The sequence below is a fragment of the Cydia strobilella genome, chromosome 13 (genome assembly GCF_947568885.1).
Source record: "Cydia strobilella chromosome 13, ilCydStro3.1, whole genome shotgun sequence".
Lineage (NCBI taxonomy): Eukaryota > Metazoa > Arthropoda > Insecta > Lepidoptera > Tortricidae > Cydia > Cydia strobilella.
In genome coordinates this window covers 577,673-605,470 of record NC_086053.1, presented here as the reverse complement: position 1 = coordinate 605,470, position 27,798 = coordinate 577,673, and the positions used below count along the sequence as shown (strand labels likewise).

At 35.7% G+C, this 27,798-nt stretch overlaps 1 protein-coding gene and 1 non-coding gene across 2 annotated transcripts in view; both read left to right on the top strand.

Annotated features, from left to right (window-relative positions):
* Positions 1-27,798, top strand: part of LOC134746521 (uncharacterized) — a 699,755-nt gene that overhangs the window by 503,879 nt on the left and 168,078 nt on the right. The gene's annotated exons all lie outside the window — the stretch shown is intronic.
* On the top strand, positions 10,376-10,448 carry Trnas-cga (transfer RNA serine (anticodon CGA)). Its single transcript has one exon. It is a non-coding gene; the product is annotated as a tRNA-Ser (tRNA).

Here is a 27,798-nt window from a genome sequence, read left to right as displayed (position 1 = left end):
ATGGGACGGCACGGAAACGGTACGACATTTTCAGTTATATAGGGTGCGAAATCTTTAGCTACTTAGAATGTATAAACAAAATCTTGTTCAATTATATTTAAATAAATGTGCGTAGTCTTCAGCTTACGCATCTAACTACTACCACTAGGCCACCGAACACGGCGGCACCCGTCTAAAATTCTCGAGTATATTATATGCAATCTTTGATGCCAGCGTATGTTACAGACGCCGGTTTGATTCCGGCCTCAACCACTGACAGGCTTAGTCACTTTTTCTTTATTATATGACATATATTTCAGTTTTTTTTTAATACCACGTCGGTGGCAATCAAGCATACGGTCCGCCTGATGGTAAGCAGTTACCGTAGCCTAAGGACGCCTGCAACACCGGAGATATTACACGCGCGTTGCCGACCCTAACACTCTTCTCCCTCGTTGACCTCTGGCAACCTTACTTACCGGCAGGAACACAACACTATGATTAGGGTCTAGTGTTATTTGGCTGCGGTTTTCTGTAAGGTGGAGGTACTTCCCCAGTTGGGCTCTGCTCTAGATCTGGAATGACATCCGCTGTCCTGTGCCCTACCACACAAAGCGAGATGTCATTCACAGTGCCCATACCTCTCTTTTGGACGTAGTTTAATGACATATCCGGATCCCAACGCAGTTTAAGGACATACCCGGGTCCGAGTTTATTATATTTGATTTAAGAGCTAGGCTTTAACAAGGCTTATTCACAAGTTGCACTGATATTACAGACCCATCATTATGTTATTTCTACAGTTTATGTCAAACAGAAAGCGAATGCTGATAGCGAAAGTTCATACTACTTTTGACACGCTCTAAAGTTATCAAACATTCAGCTACCTCAAATATCCTTCTCTCATGCCAAACAATCCCAAACTCACCATATCTCAAGTTTTTGTCACACATTGTAAACAGCTCCGATGACTAGCACTGATACTATTGCACATACATCAAAAAGGGCTCAACTTACAAGTGGCTTCTATCCAAATGCTCACCAAACACTGGCGAATCTAATTTCATATACATTTGGTCTAGGATTACGAGTAGTTCGTATTATGTTAGAAGTCATTTTACTCTGGTTAAACCAAAAAGCCGGAGTCGCGACGTTTAAGTAATAGTACTTCCCCTACAGATCCGCCCTTTTGTATAAACAGGGGCCTATCTTCAAGCCTCGCCGCTCCTTGACAGGTAAGCAGCCCTGCTATGTGACGCCATACCAATATCATCCTTAACACAAACCGTTATGGACACTTAGCAATATCCTCTATATTTTGCGTTTGGATAATATAATATCAATCAAAAATCGCCTTTATTTTCAAAGGCGTAAGCATGCGTGTATGGTTTTTGATGTGCAAAATTTAACGTATAAGCGTATCGATGCGAACCACTTAAATTTGCAGCTGTGAAATAAATTTTAGGTCAAAAATCGATATTATGTGAAAGGCAATAAGGAGGATAATGACTGAGGCTGTGTTTAAAATAGAATGGGTTTGTTAGTGAAATATAAACCAAAGTCTGCAGTTAAATTTGCTTTGATGTTGTTAAGGTGATTTTGTTCCCGGTGTGTTTGTTTTTACGCTTAAATTGTTTGACGGGTAGAATTATAAGGGTAACTTACTAATTACTTAAATACTTCACTAATTTCATGCTTTATAACCTCACACTCATAGTCACAGCGAAATAGTTATTTACTATACAAGTGCGGAAAAGAGGAAGTCGAAACGGGTGGCGATAAATTAAAACACGACCGCAGGGAGTGTTTGAAATCGACACGAGTTGCGAATTACCTATTCCCACGTGTATCGTACAACGTTTTACAGTACATGTGACCTTTTAAACTTTCGACAATGCACGAAAAGTGCTCTTTACGCACGAGTGCGAGAAAGTAGCACCATATGTACTGTAAAGTATATTTTCAACTGGTGAGAGCACTTATTTTTCCTTCGAACTGTTGCTGCTCTCATTTCGATCGATCGTCAAAACATCTCGGGTGAAATGATGACAAATTGGTTAATAATCTATTGTTCTCATTTATACTTCAAAAATGATTAACTTTAAATGTTATGACTTGACAGGTTTAAAGAAAACTAATTAAGAGTAAAGTAGTAACAACAACGAAAAACACTAAAAACAGAAATCCTTCCCTAAACCTCAAAATAATTCCATCGCAATAAAAAGCTAATTACTTTCTACGTCCAGACTCGTAATAAATACCAAAAACATATTACAAGCAATTATGAACTTAATGTGTTGTAAATTAGGTCTATATTAAAGTTTTCGGGTAAGTACGTAAACCAGGGCTATTTTCACTTAACTAAATGAAAATCGTTCGGTCTGTTGAAAGCAAAGTTGAAAAATAGTAAAGTTTTGGAGCCCTTCGGAGTTTTGATGGACTAAGTGGAAATTTTGATTTCCTTTGATTTGATTTGTCAATGCTTATACCAAGTTATATGTATTTTGTATAATAAAATCATAATGGCCCAATATATATGTTTTACAAAATTATCTATATGGTAGTTTATGTGACTGCTACATAATGCCTAATTATGTACAGTTACATACACTGCTTTATCAACACACATATTATAAACTTTCTATGATATATTTACTAATCTCAGCTAATATGGGGCATCGTTGCTCTCTGGCGGAACTCTCAGATTTGAGAGGCGGCATCTCCGAAATATCTTTATCGTTCATTTTACACGAAACTTTTGCTTTAAGTTTGTTTAAAAGCAACAAAACAAAATTATTTTTGTACTTAAAACAAATTAAAAGAAAAACTGTACGTCAAATGGCGGTAAATGAAAACTTTTTTCACGCATGTTACGCATCCGTAGTTTATTTTATTCTTAGACAAACGAATGGTGTTTCTATATTCTCATTATGTCACTCAAAATCAAATTTAATGTATTGCGGTTTATATTAAAAAAAACATACTGAATTGACGTTTCGTATCGATAACTATTTGAATATCTATGGATAGTAGAATAGAGATCAAATTGAGTTTTAACAGCTATTCCAAATTTAAACTCATAACCTTACAAAAATCGATACTGTAAAAACATTAAAGTACAGATTTTACCTACTACCACAGACAAGAAAGTTCTCATAGCAAAATTGGTTGTAAAAATGCTGGTAATTTCCTATGGCTTCTGAACGTATTTTAGAGCACTAATGATTACGTGCGTAGATAAAATATTTTACTGGCGCAGTCAAGGTAGGATTAGTTTTATTAGTAGCTCCGGATTATAATAAAACATGAATTATACTACTTTTTTATATTAATCTTGAGACCCTTAAATAGGAATGTATAATCGTATGTGTATGTAAACTGGGACAATTATTGACACATTTTCATACAATTTAACAAAACCTTATTCATTAAATATTGACTAAATATTTTTTCTTGCTCTAATTTAAGATCTGCTTATTGATGTTTTAAAAATACTCAAAATAAGAAAAGTCACAGATGTAAGAGCTCGGTAAATTATTGGTAATTGAAAAATATGTTTCGAAATAACAATCACTCGACACAAAATGTGTCCAGCGCTTCTCAACGTTTTTAATTACTTTCTGTCTCCTATCCTATCCTCAATTTCCAAATTTGAATATTGCACATATCGCACGACGGTTGAAGTGAGAGACATTTGAAAGACAAATTCCATTTAGGTTGATGTGCACTTTTCGTGAATAAAATGGAATTGAATATGGCAAGGCAAGGCATGGTACGAGTACTTAGAGTGGTGTATTTAATTTTATAATATATTTTTCCCCTCACTAGCTCGGAAAGCCGTCTTGTATCCTTTAAAACAAGCGGGGAAAAACGCATTTTATCCACTAGTGGGGAAGGAATTTCACCTTGGATGGAGCGTGTTTAAGTAGCTTGACAGATAACAAAACGTTAAACGCTCATAATAATGGTTCGTTCGATATTAATTATCATTAAATAAATGGTTTGAGAATCTAATAAAAAATACCAAATTTAGCTTTATTTAATCATTTTAAGTCATAAACCTTAAAATTCCATAAGAAACGTCAGATTTTTTATAATGATGTTAAATATAATTATGAACGCACAAGTTGAGTCGATGCAATTTCAAAACGCATAATATTGTCTTCGGTTACCGCGATAGTTACTCATGAAATAATACTATGAAAACGGATTATATCGCGTATATTGAATTTATAATACATCCCGACGTTTCGAACTCTTTACAGCGTTCGTGGTCAACGGGTGACTCCCGGACCGGGTGACGGGGAGTCACCCGTTGACCACGAACGCTGTAAAGAGTTCGAAACGTCGGGATGTATTATAAATTCAATATACGCGATATAATCCGTTTTCATAGTTTTATTTCAAAACGCATCGTTGACATTTCATACGTCAGAACAGAAATGTCAACATTGTCAACAAAATTTTTACTTATATAAACCATATATAAACACTTCTCACCGACTCTCGTAAAAATCAGAATTTCCAGTGTTTTCTGTTATAATATCGTAAAAAATAAGTGATTCCAGTGATGAAGATGATCTAACGCCTGTGGATGTTGCACTTTCCTCGCTATAGTGAGGGGAAAAGTTTTGTGTTGCACACGGGTGCAAATGTATTTTACTTCTCGTGTGCTGAAACACTCGCGGGTAAAACACAACTTTGTACCCCTGTATAACAAATAACTATTAAATTAACTGTAAGGTACAGCCTGGCAAAAAAGAGTAGAAATTAAAAAGTGGCAGTGTCGTCCCGTTTTTCTTAGATTGGTTTGAAAGGGATGACACTACAGTGTTTTCAATTTTAAATTTCTACTCTTTTTTGCCTGACTGTATTTAGGGGTTGTCGCTTAAAATATAAATTATATGAATTGATATGATTATTTTTTATAACGCAAAATGAATGGTATTTGATTTGATTTTTTCTCGTAAAAACATACTAGAAACTTATTTTTCTTAATGTGAATAAGAAAATGTAGACTTAATGTTAAATTTGCCCCATGTTGTCTGAAATAAATAACAAGATACCATGGTTTATAGTCTTTTTAGGGTTCCGTACCCAAAGGGTAAAAACGGGACCCTATTACTAAGCCCCCGCTGTCCGTCCGGCCGTCCATCCATCTCTCACCAGGCTGTATCTCATGAACCGTGGTAGCTAGACAGTTGAAATTTTCATAGATAATGTATTTCTGTTGCCGCTATAACAACAAATTCTAAAAACAGAATAAAAGTGGGGCTCCCATACAACAAATGCGCACTTGGCCGGTTTTTTAAATCATTAGGTCGTTATAATGCATCTAGTAATGAAGCTACAAATAGAAATATATTGTTAATTGCGTAAATCGATCAATAACCAGTCATACGGCACCGGCAACAGAGCACGGTGTAGTCAACATTTAAATTCAATTGTAGAATAATCCAGAAAAAGCACTAATTTCAGAGTTTAATCAAAAAGTGGTGAATAGTTTTGCCCGGGAAGCAGTCAGAAAATAAGTTGTGGTAATCACAATTAGATGTAGTTCTATTTTTTATTTTTTAGATATAGTCAGGCAAGTAGTAAAGGCTATTTTACAACGAGTCTCCTAAGCTAACTGCAAAGTACCAACCTAAAACACTGCTGAATATATATTTTATTGATTAAAAAGAAAGAAATTGGCAAAATATATTATGTACCTTTAATTTAATAATAAAGTCAGTATGTATGTTAGTATGTTAATTTTATTTTAGTTGCGGACCCCAGGCTCCCATAAGCCGTGGCAAAAGGCGGGACAACGCGAGGAAGACGATTTTAACCTTTAATGTTTTCTATGCTGATTTTTAGAATAGCGCACCCACGCTTCAATCATACTTATGGTGGCTAAATTAAAAAGATTGTTACCGATTAGCTCATAAGTTAATGCTAAAAGGTTTTTATGTTTCAGTAAAAATGTATAAACTTGCTTACGCTAAGATCTCCAGCGGGCGTGTGTCGTTGGCAACGTTTCTTCGCATCCGTGTTCTCCTGGGCCACTATTGCCCCGTCAGCCCCCGCGTTACGTTACGCATCTTCTCTTGGCTTTACTGCCTTTTAATACCTCACTTACTTTGCATTTATACTACAGAATATGTAACTAGCCACGGGTTAACAGTCCTTTATGTAGTAACATTAATGATGGAATACTGTGCTAATTCTCTTCTATCATTACTATCGGAGCAAGAATATTTTTTCAAATTCCTCAAAAAAGTCGAGCTAGTAGATAGCGAAATGGGCTTTGATCACCTACCTTTAATAACGCCAGCAACGGTATATATATTTTCAATAATACTATTTGAAAAGACATTGGTATGGTTTGTATCTGTTTTTATTTTTGGCACTGGGATTATTTTTTTATCGTCTACGGCGATAATGACGGTCGCGTCGGCTCTTAATTGCTTATTGTCATCCTTGCCACTCGATTTGCTACGTCACCGTATACGATTGCTTCGCCAAACCTTGGCAAGTAACTTGGGCCTATCGATAAATAATACAGAGGAGAAAATAAAAATACTCTGGGTTAGCTTAAGATTGTACAAGAAGATGATAGACAATTTTACCAGTGAATTCAACTGGACTGAACTGCAGGTAAGAACAGTTTTTTGTTTATTTATATCATTTAGGCCTATCAAGACTGAGACTACGCAAAGAATTACAATAACATTTTTGTGTCAGAGAAGGACGACAGTTTTGCAAAGAAAATAATGAGATTGGCGTTAAAAGAAAGTAACATGAAAAACAAAGTTTTTTACTAACAGAAATATTTGTTATGCATCTTTTGCAATTAGATTTAAAATAAAATGATGGTCTTCCTTATTTATATTTTGGTTTCAGATAACTATTAGCACTTGCTGCTGTTTCTTTTCGTTCATTATAAACGGTTATTTGGCTTCTTTAAGAATGAAATATGCCGAAGATGTGAGTATAAATTAATAGTAAAATCGAATATACAAAGTAACAGAGTATAATCGAACTAACGCGTAATATCAACGAAAATAGCTCAAAGTATACTGCGATATTCGAGGCTGACCAACATAATACCAAAGAATGATATTTCTTTTGTGAAGAGCAATATCAATTACAGAAAATAAATTGTAACTATTGCCTTTATTTATTCCTTTAATTTTGTTCCAGTTATCGCTGGATATACGAATAATTGTAATATTTTTTATTTGTTCCTACAGAGAGAATATGCGATAAATGAGTCTGCATTCAGCATATTTCGGTTTGTTTTGTCTGCGGTACCCTCTTGTCTGCCAGCGGTGTTCTGCGAGCTAGCTCGCCGGGAAGTCGACAAACTTAAAACTGCCGTTGGTGACATGCTACTTCTTTGCGAAGGTATCATTCCTTATTTTAACGCTTTCCCAGTTATTGTGATGATTTAGGAAGGATTATAAAATTTCTTAATGTAGACCAGTCACTCGACTGGATCGAATAAAATGAGTCAAGGCTTAAAATTCAATCAACTTCGACGTTTACCTATATATATCTAGGTCTAACCAACACTGCCTGGGTAGTGTCAGAAGTGATGATGTAACACCTTGCATTTCCCAGCCAGTGTGAGGTAAACCTAGATGTGTACGGGTAAACGCCGAATAGTTTAATTAAGTAGTTTACTTAACCTTCTAGTATTTACTTATTTAAACTTTATAGCACAGTAAAAATTGAATAAGAGGCGAATTTAATACCAGAAGGCATTCACTATATACCAGTTAACCCTCGTGCCAAATAGAGAACAAGCAGTAATAGGTGCAAGAAATATACAGCATTACCCGTAACATACATGATATAATAAAAAAAAAAGATTTTTATGCACAGATGATGAGCTACAATCGGAGCTGCAGCTAGCGATTGAATATTTGGATCATCGTCCCTTCAGAGTGACCGCCTACAACGTGTGGTCTCTCGACGGCTCTTTCATACTGGCTTTCGTCGGCCTCTGCACCACCTATCTTATCACCATCGTTCAGATATTTGGCATCATTTAGTTCAACGTCATTATCACCGTCATCATTGACATCATTATTTAGCTAACCTTATTTGACTGCACTATTTGTTTCAATAATCATTTGGATCGTTGGTTACTTTTAGTCTATCACCATGGCATCAAAAGTCATTATGCTATGTAAACATTAAATTAAAGTTTAATCAACATAACATGACATTATTTTAATGTAATCTTCAAATAGAAATCTAATGTCAATTGCATAGAGGTGAGGTGATCATTATTTAGCCGCACATCACCGACTACAGTAGGAGTACAGTGCACATTAAATTAAAATTCATTTATAAATTGTATATACAGATGTCAAATCACAATGAAAAAATCAAACGATGATCAACTCTGGTCAACGTGGGACTCGAACCCACATCCCACTCGTTTGATTTTTTTCATTGTGATTGACATCTGTATATACAATTTATAGATTGTAATAATGTGGTACGTCCCACAATAAAAAAAATGAAATATATTAACATTAAAATTCATTTATATAATTATTCAGAAGGAGTCACATCACAGTTATTAACCAGTGATAAAAAAATTGTCTGTACAGAGCGGCGGTATTTAGAGTTAGGTAAGCAGTCAATGGTAAATGCATAGCATGATATAATTAGTTCTGGTTTTCTGATATGTGTAAGTTTAGTAAGGCAAATACACTTTAACAAAGATTATTTGCTAACACAAGTCTCCCGACTGCTGATTAAAATTAAATTGTTACTACGTTTTCAGATATTAAGACAAGTGCAGTTTTTTTTTGTATCGTAAGTAGGCAGTTAAGTTTTAGATGCTTGCTATTCGTTGTAAAAAAAATAGTATTTACTTATTTACTTACTATATTGTCCTAATTAGCCCTAACAATTTACCAAAAAAACAGAACTTCATCACGCTTTATAAGTTCTTTTGAATCATACTCATGGCGGCTAAATTACAACACTTGAATTGATGTTCATTAGATTGTTTCTAATTAAGTAAATCATTTATTTTGGCCCTGCTAGAGTCTGACCAACCTAATTCTGCATGGCATCTGTATGTTTCAGTGAAAATGTACAAACTATCGGACGCTAAGATCTCCAGCGGGCGTTTATCATTAGCAACTTTACTTCGCATTCGGTCTCTCCTTGGCCTCTACTGCCCCGTCAGCGACCGCGCCACGCTGCGTCTCTTCACTTGGCTCTACAGCCTTTTACTCCCTCACTTACTTTGCATTTATACCACAAAATATCAGGCTGACCACGGGGCTCCAATTCTCCCTGTACTATCATTAATGATAGAATACTGTGCTAATGCTCTTCTATCGTTACTATCGGAACAAACACATTTTTTTAAATTCCTAAAAGGTGTCCAACTGATAGATAGCGAAATGGCCTTTGATCACCTACCTTTAATAATGCCAGCAACGGGATATATATTTTCAATAATACTATTAGTAAAGACTTTGGTATGGTTTGTGACTGTTGTTATTAAAGGACATGGGATTTATTTTTCATCGTCAACGGCGATAATGACGGTAGCATCGGCTCTGAATTGCTTAATGTCATCCTTGCCTCTCGGTTTGCTACGTGTCCGAATACGGTTGCTTCGCCAAACCTTGACAAGTAACTTAAGCCTATCGATAAATAATACAGAGGACAAAATAAAAATACTCTGGGATAGCTTAAGATTATACAAGAAGATGATAGACTATTTTAACAGTGAATTCAACTGGACTAAACTGCAGGTGAGAACTGTTTTTTCTTTATTTGTGTCATTAAGGCCGATCAAGACTGAACTGATTACGCAAAGAATTCTCATTTCTTTTTTTGGAGAAGGATAAGAGTTTGCGAAGAAAATAATGAGGTTGATGATGAAGGGATCCATTATAAAAAAAAACAAAGTTTTTTTACTAGCTGATATAGGAGAAGTTTACGATGAAAATAATGGGGTTTATGATGAAAGGATCCGTTATAAAAAAAAACAATGTTTTTTATGTATATCTTTTGAAATCAGATTTAAAATAAAATTATGGCATTACTAATTTATATTATGTTTTCAGATAACTATTAGCACGTGTTGCTGTTTCTTTTCATTCATAATAAACGGTTATTATGTTTCCTTAAGAATGAAATATTCTAAAGATGTGAGTATAGATAACCATCTTAGTTGGAGTAACACGTAACATCAATGAAAAAAGCGTAAAGTAAAAGTAGTAATTTTCGAAGCCGGTGATCATAATAACGAAAGGAAGTAAATTTTTTGAGAAGAGCAATATCAACAAGCGCGTACTGCTTGCCCTTAGAGCTGGTCAAAGACGCCTAGTCTTACTAAGGTGGCATATAGTCGAGAAATTGGGACGGGTACCGCCGTGGCGAGGTGGCCTAGGGGTTCATGGCGTTAGCCTCGATAGCTAAAGACGCCGGTTCGAATCCGGCCTTCACCACTTCTTCGTCTTCACGGGCTTCGTCATTTTTTCTTTAATATATGACAATATCTATTACAGTTTTTAAGAGCAATATCAATTTTAGAAATTAAATTATAACAACGGCGTCATGTCATTAAAACTTGATCCGCTTTTTAGTTGCTACTGGATTTACGAGTAATAATTTATTTGTTCCTACAGAGAAAATATGTGATAGTTGATTCTGCATACACCATAATTTGGTATGTTATGTCTGCCGTACCCTCTTGTCTGCCAGCGGTGTTCTCCGAGCTAGCTCACCGGGAAGTCGACAAACTAAAAACTGCCCTTGTCGACTTGCTACTTCTTTGCGAAGGTATCATGCCTTATTTTAACGGTTTTTCATTAACGTGATGATTTTGGAAATATTTTAAAATGTCTTCTTAATGACTGGATTGAATATTAGATGGATTGAGAGAGACGTGTGTAATTTTTTCCCCTACATAGGTATTATCTTTTTGACATGGATCATCCAAATTGTAAACAATGCTTAATGTACATTATATGATGAATTGTATTCATGTTTATACACAGATAATGAACTACAATCGGAGATGCAGCTAGCTATTGAATATTTGGATCATCGCCCCTTCAGAGTGACCGTGTACAACGTGTGGTCTCTCGACGGCTTTTTCATACTGGCTTTCGTCGGCCTCTGCACCACCTATCTTATAACCATCGTTCAGATATTTGGCATCATTTAGTTTAACTTCCTTTTCACCGTCATCTTTGACATTATTATTAAGATAACAGTCGACTGCACTATTTGCTTCAGCACTATCCATTGAATTGTTAGCTGATTTTGACTAAATGTAGATAGACTTATTACTATTATGGTAGGTTAGTATTATTATACATAGATATAAACATTAGTCTGTAGGTATAATATTTATGCAACTGGATCTAAGTTATCTACAATGAAATTAAATTTTAATAAGAAGATTTAATTTCCACAATAACAATTACATCACATACAAATTACATTTAAAACACAAAACTAATCTTAAATTAAAATAAAACTAAAACCTTATAAAATAAATTACAACTAAATTAGAACTGTAGTGTATTGACGCTTCGAGCGCTTACGTCATGGTGACGTCACTGACAGTTAGGGTCAGTCGATATTATACCGTGAGCAAAGCCGGACGTACCGCGTGATGTTTGTGTTGGCGAATCGTTGGAAATACATTACATCGTATGATATACTGAGGTAAATACAGTACATTACAAGAACTAACTAAAAAAGTCCCCCAGATCTGATCCCTGCGGAAGGGTGCCCATAATGCTGGCTACATTCCCCCGCTGAATGGCAATTTTAATTAGTTATTTTCACACACACCACATGGCAGAAATGAAGATGCGTTCGAAATGAAAATGAACACATCTTTGTACCTAATTCAAAATGATAGATTAAGACACGCGATTACTAGCTAATTGAGGTTTATAGCGCATTTATAAATAACTGTTAATGGCGTTATTCATAAATGCGTAGTAAGTCTGACTGCTAATTGGTAAATACCTTTATTTTATAATATATGAATAAACTAATATAAAGTAGTATAGTTGTAATCACTTCGTTTAATTTGAAGTTTGTGTTAGTCATGCGTGGAGTTAAAAACAATTTGTCAAATAATTGTATTGTTGTTGTTATTTAGTTTACGCTATGGCGTCAGGATTACATATAATATTATGCTTTAAAATTGTTTTATTTAAACAAGTCTACTTCATAAACCCCTTAAAAGAGCGAATATTTTTGAAGTAAAACTTCTTTAGGCGCGACTAGAGGGTAACTCAGCTTTTTTTCTGACGGAAGTAACGCTCAGTAGTGACACTAGCGACACACGCACAATAAGACTCACGTCAAAGTGCCAATATAGCGATAAACGTCATCGTCAAAAAAGTTTTACTTCAATCGCGCGTAAAGATTACACGCACACACTTTTTTTAATACTCATTTAATAAATATTGTATTCAAATATCGCGATATAAAAATGACTCATTAGCTCATTACCTAAATAAAACTATCTTAACGGATTACATCGCGTGTAATGAATTTAATATAAATCCCGATGTTTAGAATTCTTGACATAAATACAGCAACACATATAACAGGGGGGAGAAAGAACACATAGCTGATGAGCTATCAACCACCGGTTTGGCCTAGTGACTCTGCCTATGAAGGGATCGTATCCCGGTAAGAGCATTTATTTGTCTGATGAACATAGATATTTGTTCCTGAGTCTACATAGTACAAGCTTTGCTTAGTTTGGGGCTAAGTCTATCTGTGTAAGATTGCCCCTAAATATTTATATATTTTTATTTTAACTAGTCTGCAGTCTTGGAGGCATGTCCAAAGCAAATCATTTAATAAAATTGGATTAGCCTCTGGTTCTCCCCAAGGATAAGCGATGTATTCCCAGAATGTTGCGTGATGCCATTCAGATAAAATATTTATCGAAACTTTAATAAGAAAGTTGGCTTTTCTCTATCAGCTTGGGGTCGAGTACGAGTAGGTACCTAGTCTATATGTTAAATAACAAGTTAAGACAGGACTGTGAGGCCACAGTCACAGAAGTGTTGAATGATGTGGACATTTTAGTATACGAGAATTAACTACGTTTCAGGAACTCAAACTACCTCCGTATCAAATTTCGTATAAATCGCTTTATACGTAACAGATGGACAGGCAGAAGTTACTTTCGCATTAATAATTAATGGTATCAAGAGTTTATTCAAATAGGCCTAGCAAAAAGCACTTTTAAATTGTCAAGTTTTACAAATATTGCCTTAATCTAAATTTCAGAGCAATTTATTGATGCAGTTATTATTATTCTTAAAAACATTGAATTATTATAGATATGTCAAACTTAATAATAATAATTTCACAAAAGGATCGTCAAACACCAAAATTGTATAAAAAATACTAGTCTAGAAACTTTCTAGAATAAAAATCTAAATGTAAAAAAGTACGGATTACCTAATATAAGGTATTCATTGAATAATCAATTTCATCATTATTAACATAATAATAAATAATTAATTATTTTCAATCACAATCCCACGGTGTGTCATCATTCATGTAGTATTGTGTGCTATAATAGGCTTTAGAGATAAGCTTACGTTTTACATATTTTTTAAATTTATTAACCGATAACAAGTATTTTATTTTAGTTTCTTACATGTCGGTGGTACGCGAAAATTTTATGAAATATTCATCTTTACATTTGGCAACCCTGACTCCAATCGCACGTCAAATTGGTCCGATTAAAAACGCGTCGTAACCGCACGCCAGACGGCACGTACGGTCACCCATTAATGTTTATACGAATTTGAACTTTATCCCGTGGATTTGGGATCTAAAATACTGTGATTTGTCTAGCGTTACGGAAAGGATTATGTCCATTTGACGAGGGAAATTGACTTTAGGGATTGTGCGTAGTTGCTTAATTCTGTTCATTTTAAAAGGAATCGGGTACGATTGCGTTGAATCTCTCTTAATATAAAGTCCAACTTAATTTATTGTTCGTAGTTCTTTTTATTCTTTATTTTGGACTAGCCGGGTGGTTTTACGGAACTGAAATCTAATCCAACACGATTTTAAGAACGATCGTGTCATGGATTCAATAATCAGAGTGAAAGATTTGTACGCCTAACAAGTCCCAATATTTTCATTTCATTCCTTCGAATGAACGAGTGACCCAAAAATTCACAACTATGACGCAACGTCTTACGTAGGCGGTGGACCTTATTACAAAAGGCATAAGGTCCACCGCCTACGTAAGACGCTGCGTCATATTTGTGAAATTTTGGACGGTAGTCGGGTGGTTTTACGGAACTGAAATCTGTCTAATCCAACACGATTTTAAAAACGATCCTGCCATGGACTCACTAATCAGAGTAAAAGATTTTAACGCCTAACAAGTCCAATATTTTCATTTCATTCCTTCGAATGAACGAGTGACCCAAAATTTCACAACTATGACGCAACGTCTTACGTAGGCGGTGGACCTTATTATAAAAAGCATAAGGTCCACCGCCTACGTAAGACGCTGCGTCATAGTTGTGAAATTTTGGACTATACTCGGTTTTACGGAACTGAAATCTGTCTAATCCAACACGATTTTAAGAACGATCGTGCCATGGATTCTCTAATCAGAGTGAAATTTGTACGCCTAACAAGTCCCAATATTTTCATTTCATTCCTTCAAATGAACGAGTGACCCAAAACTGTCAGGACCACAATCCCTTGGCATAAACTCCGCCATCTAATACAACTTGTGTCGCCGGGAGAGACTTCTGACTGTTAAAAATTTGTAAACTTTTCGGGGCGAACTTTCAAGTATTTTTTCATGGAAATTGTTAGGTTGTGTGGAGTTAGATGAGATGCCTTCCCAGGTGGTATGGGGATACTTTTGATGTTAAACAAGGTGAACATTGTTAATACAAAAAATTTGGAAAGTTTTTCATGATCGAGGTTTTATTGTCTCTTACCGTCACTTTCTAAAAAGTGTAATGTCTATGAGTGCGAGAGTGATGCATGTACGAATTACACTAATTATAGAATAGAAGTCTGTCTAGAGCTTAAAAGTGTCCCCACGTGTATTGTGCCGCAAGCGACTACTGTACTGCGCTCGGAAGATCAGCGCTAGCCCAGCCAGGCTAGCACCATGCTGAGTCGGGACCATTTCGTGGCTTATATTATTATGTTGTGTTCCCTATGTACGTGTTTTCCTCTTTTTTGCCACGAATAAACGCTATCTATCTATCTATCTCTTAACGTGCGAGAGGTTTGACATTTTATTTTAGTCAATCAAAACTTTTAGTGACCAATCTCATTTTTTTAATAGCGGGAAATTGTGTGTTGGGTAATATTCAAAGCTGCGAGCGGAATATATTTATGGAGAAGGAATAACTTTCAGTAATACATATCAGATAAGTGGAGTCGTGTGAACTATTTTATGACGAAGAATGTACTAAGAGCTTCGTCTGTATACAGGTTGTTTGCCACATGGTTGGACAAACGAAAATAGCAAAACAAAAAAAAGGTGTTTGACGATCCTTTTGTGAATTCTTATTATTAAGTTTGACATATCTATAATAATTCAATGTTTTTAAGAATAATAATAACTGCATCAATAAATTGCTCTGATATTTAGATTAAGGTAATATTTAAAACTTGACAATTTAAAAGTGCTTGTTGCTAGGCCTATTTGAATAAAGATTATATTGACTTAGCGAAAAGGTGGGGCCATATGCTACTTACTTACTAACTTAGCTACATAAATCAGGCCGAGTGAAAAAAAATTTACCTGCTTTGGGTCAACGGAAAATAAAATTGATTTACTTTAATAGGTTACTTTGGGGTTTTTGCGTGTGTTCGGACAGACAAAGTTAGCAAATAAATCTACTCATTGAATAAAAATGTATGCATGTAACATATTAAGGCAAGGGCATAATCTGGGGATGTTTTCCTGGAATTCCTTCTCGATCTCTTTCAGTTTTTTCTAATACAATTCAAAGTTGAATGTTAGATACAGGATACATTTCGGGGAGTGTGCGATGGGATTACATAATTTAATCCCCCCATCTCCATTCTGCCACCGTGGGACTAGACGCGGACTTGCGTTTCACCCTTACGTCGTTACTCTGCCACTGATTCGTACTAAGCGCTATGCATCCAGCTTTATCATGCGAACGGCTAAGGAGTGGAAATTCACTTCCTGCAAATATATTCCCAGTCCACTATAACTTGGATCTTTTTAAATCAAGAGTGAATAGACATCTTTTAGGTATGCATGATCCATCCTAGACTGCATCGGCACTTACCATCAGGTGAGATTGCGGTCAAATGCTTGCCTTTTTTTAATAAAAAAAAAAAAAAGATTATTTTTTTACCTCTTTCACAAACTTTAAAGGGTCGTAGTTATTTTGTTTACAATCATGTACTCCAAATGTTAACTTTAGCACAACTAAACAACACTCAAGATAAGAACAATAAAACATTCTTATGGTTTTATCCGTATTTTGATATGTTATTTAAGTTTAAGTGATGAATTTTGGCATTATTTTTAAATACACAAAAAAAACCTACACCTTTAGGCCCAGGTGAGTAATGTGTCTTATAAATGTATTTGCATGCATTATATACTATGTTTTATGTGCAAATAAATGATTGATTGATTGATAGATTGATTGATTGATTGATCGATCGATCGATCGATTGATTGATTGATTGATTGATTGATTGATTGATTGATTGATTGATTGATTGATTGATTGATTGATTGATTGATTGATTGATTGATTGATTGATTGATTGATTGATTGATTGATTGATTGATTGATTGATTGATTGATTGATTGATTGATTGATTGATTGATTGATTGATTGATAGGCCAGTTTTATAGGGCTAAACAAGTAGCATATGATCCTCTCTTCGCTGTTTTCATTTGTCCAACCATGTGCAAAACACTGTATATTCCGTCATTCGTAAGGAAACAGGGGGGTCAGTACTTGCGCCATAAAGACGTCCTCAAGCGTCACCTATCCACTTGCGGTATACCGAGCGATTCCTGGGAGGAAAGCGCGATGTGTAGAACGGCATGGCGCGCAACTGTTCATAAAAGTGTAGAGCAATACGAGCAGCGGCGCTTAGAAGACTTGGATGCTAAGCGCCATCTCCGTAAGACGCGCCCGAAGCCTTCGTACACCTACACCTACAACACAGCCGGCCAGCTCCATTGCGTACCATGCAATCGCATCTTCAAAACCAAGTTTGGCTTCGCAAGCCACATTAGAGCGTTCCATGATTCCCATTAAAAACGGTTGGAGTCGCCGTCGTCGGACACGGCGAGGAGGACATTATTTTATTATTATATTCCGTCGCTGTATGCATAACAGACGACCACTATTATATGAAATTTATATCTGTACTTGTACTATAGACACTACTTAAAAATGCCACTTGACTGCAGTTTTCAGTATTAAAGGCAGGCCATCAAACGAAAGTCGGTAATCTCAAACCGGGTACTCAACTGCGCTCGGAATTGACTGGATGTAATTTTTCAAGACGGCGCCGTCTGGGCGCTGCACCGTCTCAACGCTGTTTATATGCAATATGTGCAATGCATATACTGTAGGGTTGATAAAAAATTGTATTATGAAGGACAGTTGTGTGCAATTGTAAACGCATTGATACTTTTAATGTGTGTCCGTAATATGAGAGTATACGTTGTTGGCATATGGTGGATAGATGAGTTTGCAGTCCAAGGTATTCGTAACATTCGTCTCCAGCACCACAACTCAAATGTATCAATCCTTTTTCTCTCTCTGGCCACGATAGTCAAAGTTTCCACTCTATACAGGACGATAGGGAATACCAGTGCAGTTTGACACTGATAAGACTTAATAAACGTAGTTATTTAGTAGAAATCGTGAAAAACTAGTTGCAAAGTTCAGGCGAGTTGCTTTTGTTTTATAGTCTTGCTATTTTCGAATGGCATAATTCAGTATGTTCTAAGATTTAAATTATTTCCTTTAAGCATAAACTTTTTTCTACAAAAGTAAAAGAAGTCTTTACATATTTTTTCTTTATTATTCACAACGACGGGACTTAATCGCGTATAATAAGTTTTAAATTTACCTCCGGGGTTTCGAGGACGGCGTTGTCCCCGTGGTCTCGGAGAAGACCAGTATAAAAAATCAGTGATGTATGTATGTATGTATCTATGTAAACACTTTATTGTACATAAGACAGATTGCAAACACAATAAAAGAACATATACAATCAATAGTAAATAATAATAGTAGTTTAGTGATCAGTGTAAAAGTAAGTTTTTTGGTATAAAAAATCTTCGTGAAATATTAGAAAAGGCTTTTCCAAAGCCTGGCTACCCTATCGGCATGGGGAACACGTCCGAGATGACTGCGCGGATCGGCCGTAACGCTCTTCCAGTCTGAAACGCGACCTACGGGATACGCGGGAATATTTATGGGATAAATGTGTTCCGTGTTAACTTGATGTTCTACAATTTAACGCTCTTTAACCTTTCGTCTGTTAGGCTTTGTTCCTTAGTGGTACTTATAGATCAATCAACAAAAGAAACATGAATTGTAATTTTAGAACCTAAAAAATTACGTTTGGCTGCTGAAAGGTTAACTTAACTTAAGGGTTAACAACAAGCTAAAATAAGTTAAAAACGAACGCTAGTGAATAATGAGATGACGGGCAAGAGAGAGGCATGGAAGATAAAGACATGCTGCGTCGACCCCAAATGAATGGGATAAGGGCAAGCGAATGATGATGATCAAGCTAGCACAAAATAATCGTAATTAAACTGTCGTGAGACATATTTCAAAATATTTAGATCAGTACGGTTTCACTCACTATTATTTTTAGTCGCTTTTGGCGACATGTTTCGGATTATTTGAAACATGAAACACATTTTGTTTGGATTTGAAACATGTCACCAAAAGCGACTAAAAATAATAGTGAATGAAACCGTACTGATCTAAATATTTTGAACACAAACTTATAAAAACCCACTAGTATCTGCGTCTGCGTCGAATAGTGATGAGTTGAATGATGATGGATGATAAATACTATCGTATGCCCACGGGTTAAACTATCTCCTTAACAAAATGTCATCTCTGTTTCAACATCAACATCAACATCAAACATTTATTCAGCAAATAAGCCACAGGGGCACTTTTACATGTCAATTTTTACAAGCAATAAAATTAACCCAATATTACAAAAAAAAAACAATTACATAAATATAAATGTCAAATTACACAAAAAAGCTAATAAAAAAATATACAAACAACAGAAGTACTAACATTGTTTAGAGATGTAAAAGTCTAGCGTATAGTGGTTACAGACAGAGAAACTTTCGCATTTATGATGTTATTTATATAAGAAGCGCTGGTGGCCTAGCGGTAAGAGCGTGCGACTTTCAATCCGGAGGTCGCGGGATCAAAACCCCCGGCTCGTACCAATGAGTTTTTCGGAACTTATGTACGAAATATCATTTGATATTTATACCAGTCGCTTTTCGGTGAAGGAAAACATCGTGAGGAAACCGGACTAATCCTAACAAGGCCTAGTTTCCCCTCTGGGTTGGAAGGTCAGATGGCAATCGCTTTCGTAAAAACTAGTGCCTACGTCAATTCTTAGGATTAGTTGTCAAGCGGACCCCAGGCTCCCATGAGCCGTGGCAAAATGCCGGGATAACGCGAGGATGATGATGATGTTATTTATATACTTAGTAGGGATAGACAAATATTTTTGAGCTTTTTGCGCCTTTCGTTAAGTTGTTTCTGTATGAAGCACCGTTGGATAGGTAACGTGCATTGAATTGTTTGAAGCTCTTAGTACAGTCGCCATCAGATATATATACGCCCGAGGTGCTCAAAAATATCTGAACACGCACTCTAGCGCGTTCAGATATTTGTGAGCGCCTTGGCCGCTGATGGCGACTGTACCTATTCTGAGACGTGACCTTCATGATATGGAAATATTTATTGTTTTTTTTTCGCGTCTCGTGTTATCTTGATGTAGTTTCATAAAACTTTGATAGATACAGAGAGCACGTTATTAGTAATAGGTTTAAGGATAATCAATATTTTAAGCTTTACGTCGTAGACTGTGACCATTAATAACATAACAATATGTCATATATTTTGACTACCGAGAGAACTTCATTGTCATTCTTTTATAGAAATCATCGCTTTGAAACTCAAAAAGAATATAATCAAATAGCATGAAAACAGCATGAACATCTTCAGAATATGACAAACAGCGTCAAAAAGTCTAGACCAACTTACCAAATGCTTTGAAAATCCAAAAATAACCGTACATTCATCACAAACTTTACTCCATTACAATAAGCCTCAAATTCCCTCAACTCAGCCGCAGATGACAATTGCAACGCATGAAATACTTAACTTTTTATTGCAGTAACCTTGACCTTAATGTAATAGTTTTAAGGTTCAATGTAGTTTGATTCAAGTGTAAAGTGGTGGAGATGCTGGGACATCGTCGCATGCATTTTACATGGGGTTCAACGGTTGAATTGGTCCACGATTTATGGCGGTAGCATCCGGCTTGTAAGAGATTAATATATGCCAAAAACTCTCTTAGCTTTGACAAGGCTATTTCTAGTGAACTTATAAAATTCCCTTTATTTTGCAGTCTGAATGTAAACCTGGAAGACTGAAAATACCACAAACTAATGGTGTCACACATCAAAACATATAACAATATACACACACATGCAGAAGTGCGCAGTGATACACTTTTCGCGATGACGCTTCGCACGATTGTTCCTTGGATCATACTAAGCTGATTAAATAAACCCTTAGCTACCTCTCAAAAAAGGAGGGAAGGTAAGGTGGCTACGGCGGTCTAACCTAACTGAGGCACTCTGGTCTAGTTTGGTATTATATTCGTATAAATTGGACTATCGGCCCAATTTGAACAATGTTTATAAGATATCACATCGATACGATACCGACCTGTCAGTGGCAAAAGTGACGTGTTTGGTGAAATGTCACTTTTGACATTGAAAGATCAGTATCGTATCGGTGTGACATCTTATAAGCATTGTTTGGATTGGGCCGTACAACCTTCTTGCTATCGTAGCAACGCGTAACGTATGTGCTACTGTGCTACGTCGTAGATGACGTAGGCTACGAACAGAACTCGTAGCCATACTATGTATTTCGATAAATGTTTTTTAATAAAGTCACATAAATATATTTCGAATTTTAGACGACATAATATATATATATTACGGCCCAATTCGAACAATGATCTAGATATCAACTAGATATCCACTAGATATGAACCAGAAACGATAACGAGATATTTAAGAAAGTCATGTCAAATTTGACATTTACGCAATTCCGAATATCCTCTTGAACGATCTCTTTAAGAGATCCAATGGATATCTAATGGATATCCCAAAACGTCACAATAATTGTAGAGTGAAATTACAATTGGTTTCTCGAATTGAACTGCAAAAGATAACTAGTTGAGAACTAAACTATAACGTATCTATTAGATCTCGTATTGTTCTCGTATCTAGTAATTATCACGTTCGAATTGACCGGAAAGTCACTTATAAACATATTTTTAATTTTACACGACATAATATAATTATCTTGTGGAAAACTGTGTTAGTAAAAATAATTAATCCATAACTATGTATTCTTAATCCTTTCAGTTAGGAGTAAGCAAGTCTGTATTTATACACTTTTCAAACGAAATTTCTCAGCTATAAAAAGAAATCCAGCTCTTTACTACATAAAAGCGGTCCACGCTTTAACTCTTATAACTAGGCCGTCACCTCCACTTGTACCCTTCGTCAGAAAAAGTCGGCGAAACTTTCCTCGTTTTAGGGAAATGCGGTAAACTGCGGATTGATGGACGCGTTGACAGTGGGTATATGGAATTTTATAATTGTTTTTCTGATTGGCTTTATTGAGTTATGGATTTAGATGTATTATGGCTATGCTCATTTAGATCTTTAGTAAGGCATCATGTTTTGGGAAAATCACACACATAATAATATAAAGTAAACCTTTGCGCTTGGCGAAGAAGGAGCCTATGGAGAAAACTGGTCTTCAAAAGAAGGACTTGATATCACGATCCTCAGCATAGAGGTAACGACGAAAGAGGACGAAGAAGAAACTAATACCATGTTTTGACTCTAGGCTTAGCATGTTAACATTTTTATTTGTTGTGTCCATTCAGATTATCTTTTGTCTTACAGATGTCATAACAATTTCACTAATCTACCAGCTATAAATATTGCTCTAAAAATATATCAAATTCCTTATATGTATACTATGAATACTTACTTACATCTTACTTGGCTGGCGCGATGACCCAAAATAAGTCTTGGTCATACAAGAGCACGCCACTTTGCCCGGTCCAGAGCGGTATCACGCCATTTCGCCGACGCGGAGCTCACGGAGATCTGCCTCCAATCTATCTGCTCAACCATATTTAGGATGACCAACAGGACGGCGTCCAGTTGGTCGACCCAAGTAGGCCCTTTTGGCTGCCCGGTCTTCACCCATCCTTTCGAGGTGGCCAAGCCAGCGGAGACGATGCGCTTTGGTCTCACCTATTATATTCGGCTCGGCTATTAGATGTTCTATTTCGGCATTTTTTCGGATTCTCCAACTGCCATGTTGTAAACTAAACGTAATATATATACCAAATCTTTGCTCAAATATGGTGTATTAAATCGTAACTTGAACCAGAAAAACCTACTAGTAGCCATCAGTAAATAATTTAATCCTTCATTGCTCTGTAAAGTAACGTAGGTATATACATACTTGTATAACTATTTATATTAGTTAGTAATATGCTATGGATACTCGTAACCGAGAAATCGTAGAATCCCAAAGCTATTCTAACCCTCCACGGGTTATCTATTAACCCTTCGCCTGTCCGCGTGCCCCGAGCGTTATCAGGGTTTTTAATTTCATCGTGACGCAGGGGGCGGGTTAAATTATATGACTTAGAATGATAAGGGATATGGGATGCTTCTGGGGCAGTTTCTGTGATAATTCTAATTCCGAATGGTGTTGGAATTTAATTTTAATATTGTCGCCTTTCATGGATAGACGCAAAGGACATACCTACACCTACCCTACCCCTTAACAAAGGTACTGTAATAACAAAATAGTAGAATAGTAATAATGAAAGAATGAATTTAACCCGCGTTATTCTAATTATTTTTAGGGTTCCGTACCTCAAAAGGAAAAAACGGAACCCTTATAGGATCACTCGTGCGTCTGTCTGTCTGTCTGTCCGTCTGTCACTGCCTATTTTCTCCGAAACTACTGGACCTATTAAGTTGAAATTTGGTATACATATGTAAGTTTGTAACCTAAAGACGGACATGTAACGTAAACAAATGAATTTTAAACATGGGGGCCACTTTTGGGGGGTAAATGAGAAAATTACAAAATAAAGTTTTTTAAACTATATTGTGTTACATATCAAATGAAAGAGCTCATTATGAAATCAAATATCATTTGATATATTTTTTTATAATTTTAGGATAAATAGTTTAGAAGTTATTCAAGAAAATAGACAAAAAATTACCATTCCCCCTTTATCTCCGAAACTACTGTCTAAAATTTTGAAAAAAATACACAAAATAGTTCTTTATCTATAGATCACAGGAAAACCTATTAGAAATGTGCAGTCAAGCGTGAGTCGGACTTAATTATTTAGTTTTTGATCCGACCCCTACGGGTTTTTAAAGACATTTCACTCACGTTTCACATAAAAAATACATTGTTTAAATTGTGTAATGTACGGAACCCTTGGAACGCGAGTCCGACTCGCACTTGGCCGGTATTTTTCTGTTTGCATGTCTGTGTAAAATTCAAGTTATGATTACTTTGTCCTCTACAACATAGGTACATAGGTATAGCCCGGTATGTTTAATTTATAAAGAAAAAACATATTTTTTTATACCACGACGGTGGAAAAAACGCATACAGCCTGATGGTAAGCGATTACAGTAGCCTTTGGACACCTGCAACTCCAAGGGTGTTGCTCCCCTATGAAAACCTGTGCACTACTTTTCTGAAAAATCCCATATTGTTGTTACTATCTTTTATACTATCCTAAAATTTGATGTACCTACACCTATTTTTCGGATCGAAGTTGTATTTAATTCTGTCCTGACATAGTTAAGTGCTCCAAATTCCGCAACTCGAAGGGGGAAGGAATAAAACTGGCAAACATCTGCTATCAATAAAACTCGTGCTCGAACATTCTTGCGAATTGTTTACCCGATGGTGCGTGTTAGCTGCTGGATGTAACCGCGAGGGAAAGCTAGGGGTAAAAGTGAAAATGTGTCAATCAGACAGACAGACAGACTGGTAAAATGATCTGGTCGAAAATAATGTCAGAGAATTTATTTTTTATCAAATTTAAACTGTCGTGAGACATACTAACATTAAGCTCATTTTACGGTATAACTCACTAAATTTAATCACTAGTTGATCATGCACTGTTAGTGCTAGAAAATGCTCCGAAATATGTTGCGTTATACTGTGATACTGTGAAATAATTTATTGTAGTAAAAGACAAATTGTGTTGCACAATAACCTACCTATTTTTTAATGGTCAAATATAAACAACGACTTTTAATCTGAAAAACTGGGTTTTTGTAAGTCTCCACAGCTAAATTAAAATTCCTACTTTTATTATGTTGCAACACAGTCACAAGCAAAAATACTTATAATCCAGTAACTTTGTTAACTTTTGTAACGTGGTGCAAGTTGCGTTTGGTGTCGAAGTCACAAACTTGGATTATTAATAACCAACAAATTGCTTATTGTTGGCTTAATAGCCAACATCATAAAAAAGTCTGATAAATATCAGAACTTTCGGATTTGATGCAAACGCATGTCTAAAGTAACTGGATTATTAAAGTTTCCGAGGAGCGATTACTTATCTCGTAAAGAACGAAATATTAAAAATAATAAGCAATATTTACTGAATGATCTGCAAAAAACCTCTTCATCTCATCCAGTAATAATTTATAACTCCGAGTTTTGGGGTAATTAGTAGGTATGGCCCGAGGCTCTCCTAAGAGATATAAAACGTATTAAATTTTAACTTTCACAAGCAAAATTCCTTACAAAATAGAAAATAGAAATAGAAATAGAAAAATGTTTATTTCTTTTAAAACATACAGGTTATTTTACAATGGTAAAGATCTCCTAGTAGGTATACAATACCTGTGGCAGGAGATCCTGCTCATCCGTTATGTTACGAGTAGTTACCTATATAATAAAAATAAATGAACAAAAAGTACTTATATTAAGTAAGATTAGAAGCTTAAAAATAACAAAAGGGAAATTGCATGATTTTGTGTAAGTACATACTTAAGTGTGTGTGTGTGTGTGTGTGTGTGTGTTTGTGTGTGTGTGTGTGTGTTTGTGTGTGTGTGTGTGTGTGTGTGTGTGTGTGTGTGTGTGTGTGCGTGCGTGTGCGTGCGGGCGTGCGTGTGTGTGTGGAGTTATATTGAATGAAGGAGTCCTTCTACGTCATTGTAATTTAAGGTTCTTATCCATTCAGATACTACTTTCTTGCACTTATATTGTTGTAAAGCATATATGTTAATTTTTTTATTTATTCTATTATACAAATGTGGTGATAGTTTGCTGAATTGGTACATAGCAAACCGAGATTGACTGCGAGTGACAGGAGCAACGTTATAATTACGCCTTCCGTTTAATGATTGAGTGTTATATGGTAGGGACTTATGTACTTTAAGAGTGGTTAATAAGATAAAAAGTTTTCGCATAGATAGAAGTTCGGAAGTTTTATAAAGTTCGGTTGTTGGGTATAAGTACGGTTTAAAGTACATGACCTTAATCAGGCTCCTTTGACCCCTTTCTACCTCTATGAATTTGGTTTTCGCTGCTCCACCCCAAGCAGTAATGCAGTAGCACATGACTGATTGAGCCAGAGAAGTGTAAAGCTGCTTTAATAACGTTTTAGAAGCGATGTGGCGTAATTGTTTGAATATCCAGATAAGTTTGCGGATTCTATTATTGACATACTCTATGTGTGAATACCATGAGAGGCGTTGGTCTATCATGATGCCGAGATATTTAGTGGATGACACTTTATCAATATGGGAACAGTGGCAAGGCGAGGAGTTGTTTGGTATGCAGGTGTGTATTTTTAGACAGAAATTATTGGATGGTTGACTACTGATATTTTTAGTAAAACACATATAGTTCGTTTTTGCAGTATTCAACGTAAGTAGATTACTCGTGAGCCATTTATTAACACCTAGGAGACCATTTTCAGCATTTTTAAATACATTGCTCCACGACTTTCCGGTAAAAACAATAACTGTGTCGTCCGCATATGAAAAAACTCTGCCATCTGTAATATTCATAGTAGTTAAATCATTGATATAAATTAAAAACAAGGTAGGTCCGAGGACACTACCTTGTGGGACGCCAAAAGACACATTACTGCTTTCGCTTATGTAGTTTTCAATTTTTACACGCTGTGTTCGATTATCCAGGTAGTCGCTCAGTAGAGCCAATGGTTTAAAATATCGCCCCTCTTTACGGGTAGAATCGTGTTTAACAAGATTTAACGTGAAATATGAATGAGTTGGACATTATATACGTAACGATCACTCCAAAAGAATATTTAACCGTATTATGGTGAAAATATTATGCAGCTTCAGAGGTACTTTAGGGAAAAGATAACTTGTAAACTGTGGTGAGAAATACAATATTATTAATTTATTCAGGTTCACTATACATTTTGGTGCAAGGTTTGAATCAGTGGGTTTTTTTTATAGATTCGTAGACATTATACTTAATTAATAAACTTATTACAATACAATCCTCTTTATTGCACAACCTCAGAATAAAATGTACGTACATGGAAACACAAATAATACAAAAATACAGAGATAAATGACAGGCGATTAATTTATTAACAACTTTATTTACAGTAGGTGTATTTGTCACGGAATGAATAAGAAGTGGCATTTTGTCAAAAGTTACAAAATCTTTATGTAGTCTGTCATTTAAAATACACTTTATTATGATTTTCTGATAAAAAGAATAGCTCGTTCGGTTAGTGTTATACGTAAACTGCGACACACTGCGAGTAGTATTCAATTCGAATTATAACAATAAAATAAATCAATTTATAATCTTTAAAATCAAATGCCTGCTGCCGCTCTAGGGATAGATTAATATCTATCCCTACAAACAACCATACATACATACATACATATTCGATTCAATTAATTTATTTCAGAATAAAAATTCCATATAAAATTACATTTACATTTAAAATATACATACATACATGTACATATTCTGAAGGTAATCCTTCAGAAGCAAAACCTTTAAAGCCTTTATATTCCAATCTTAAGTGTCTTAAAATTATTCCTCCACCATCTCACCATCACGTAGAATAACTACATCTACTTCAGTGTCTGGTCTCCGGAGACCACTAGCGACGACCCGCCGCCCCGGTGGATAATTGAAACGGGAACGATTAGGAAACTGATATGGGTATTATACGCCATAGTATTCTTTGTTACAAATATAACCCGTTTTTTGATTCGAATTTAAACTATCGTTAGACATATTAACTTAACTAACTTAGCGGTTTCACTCACGTATTTTTAGCCACTCGCGCGACATGTTTCGGAGAGCCTGGGTCTCCATTTTCAAGCACTAACAGTGCCTGAATGAGTATCGGTCACGACGGGTGGGCGTCACGTACTACCGTTTTTAGGGTTCCGTACCCAAAGG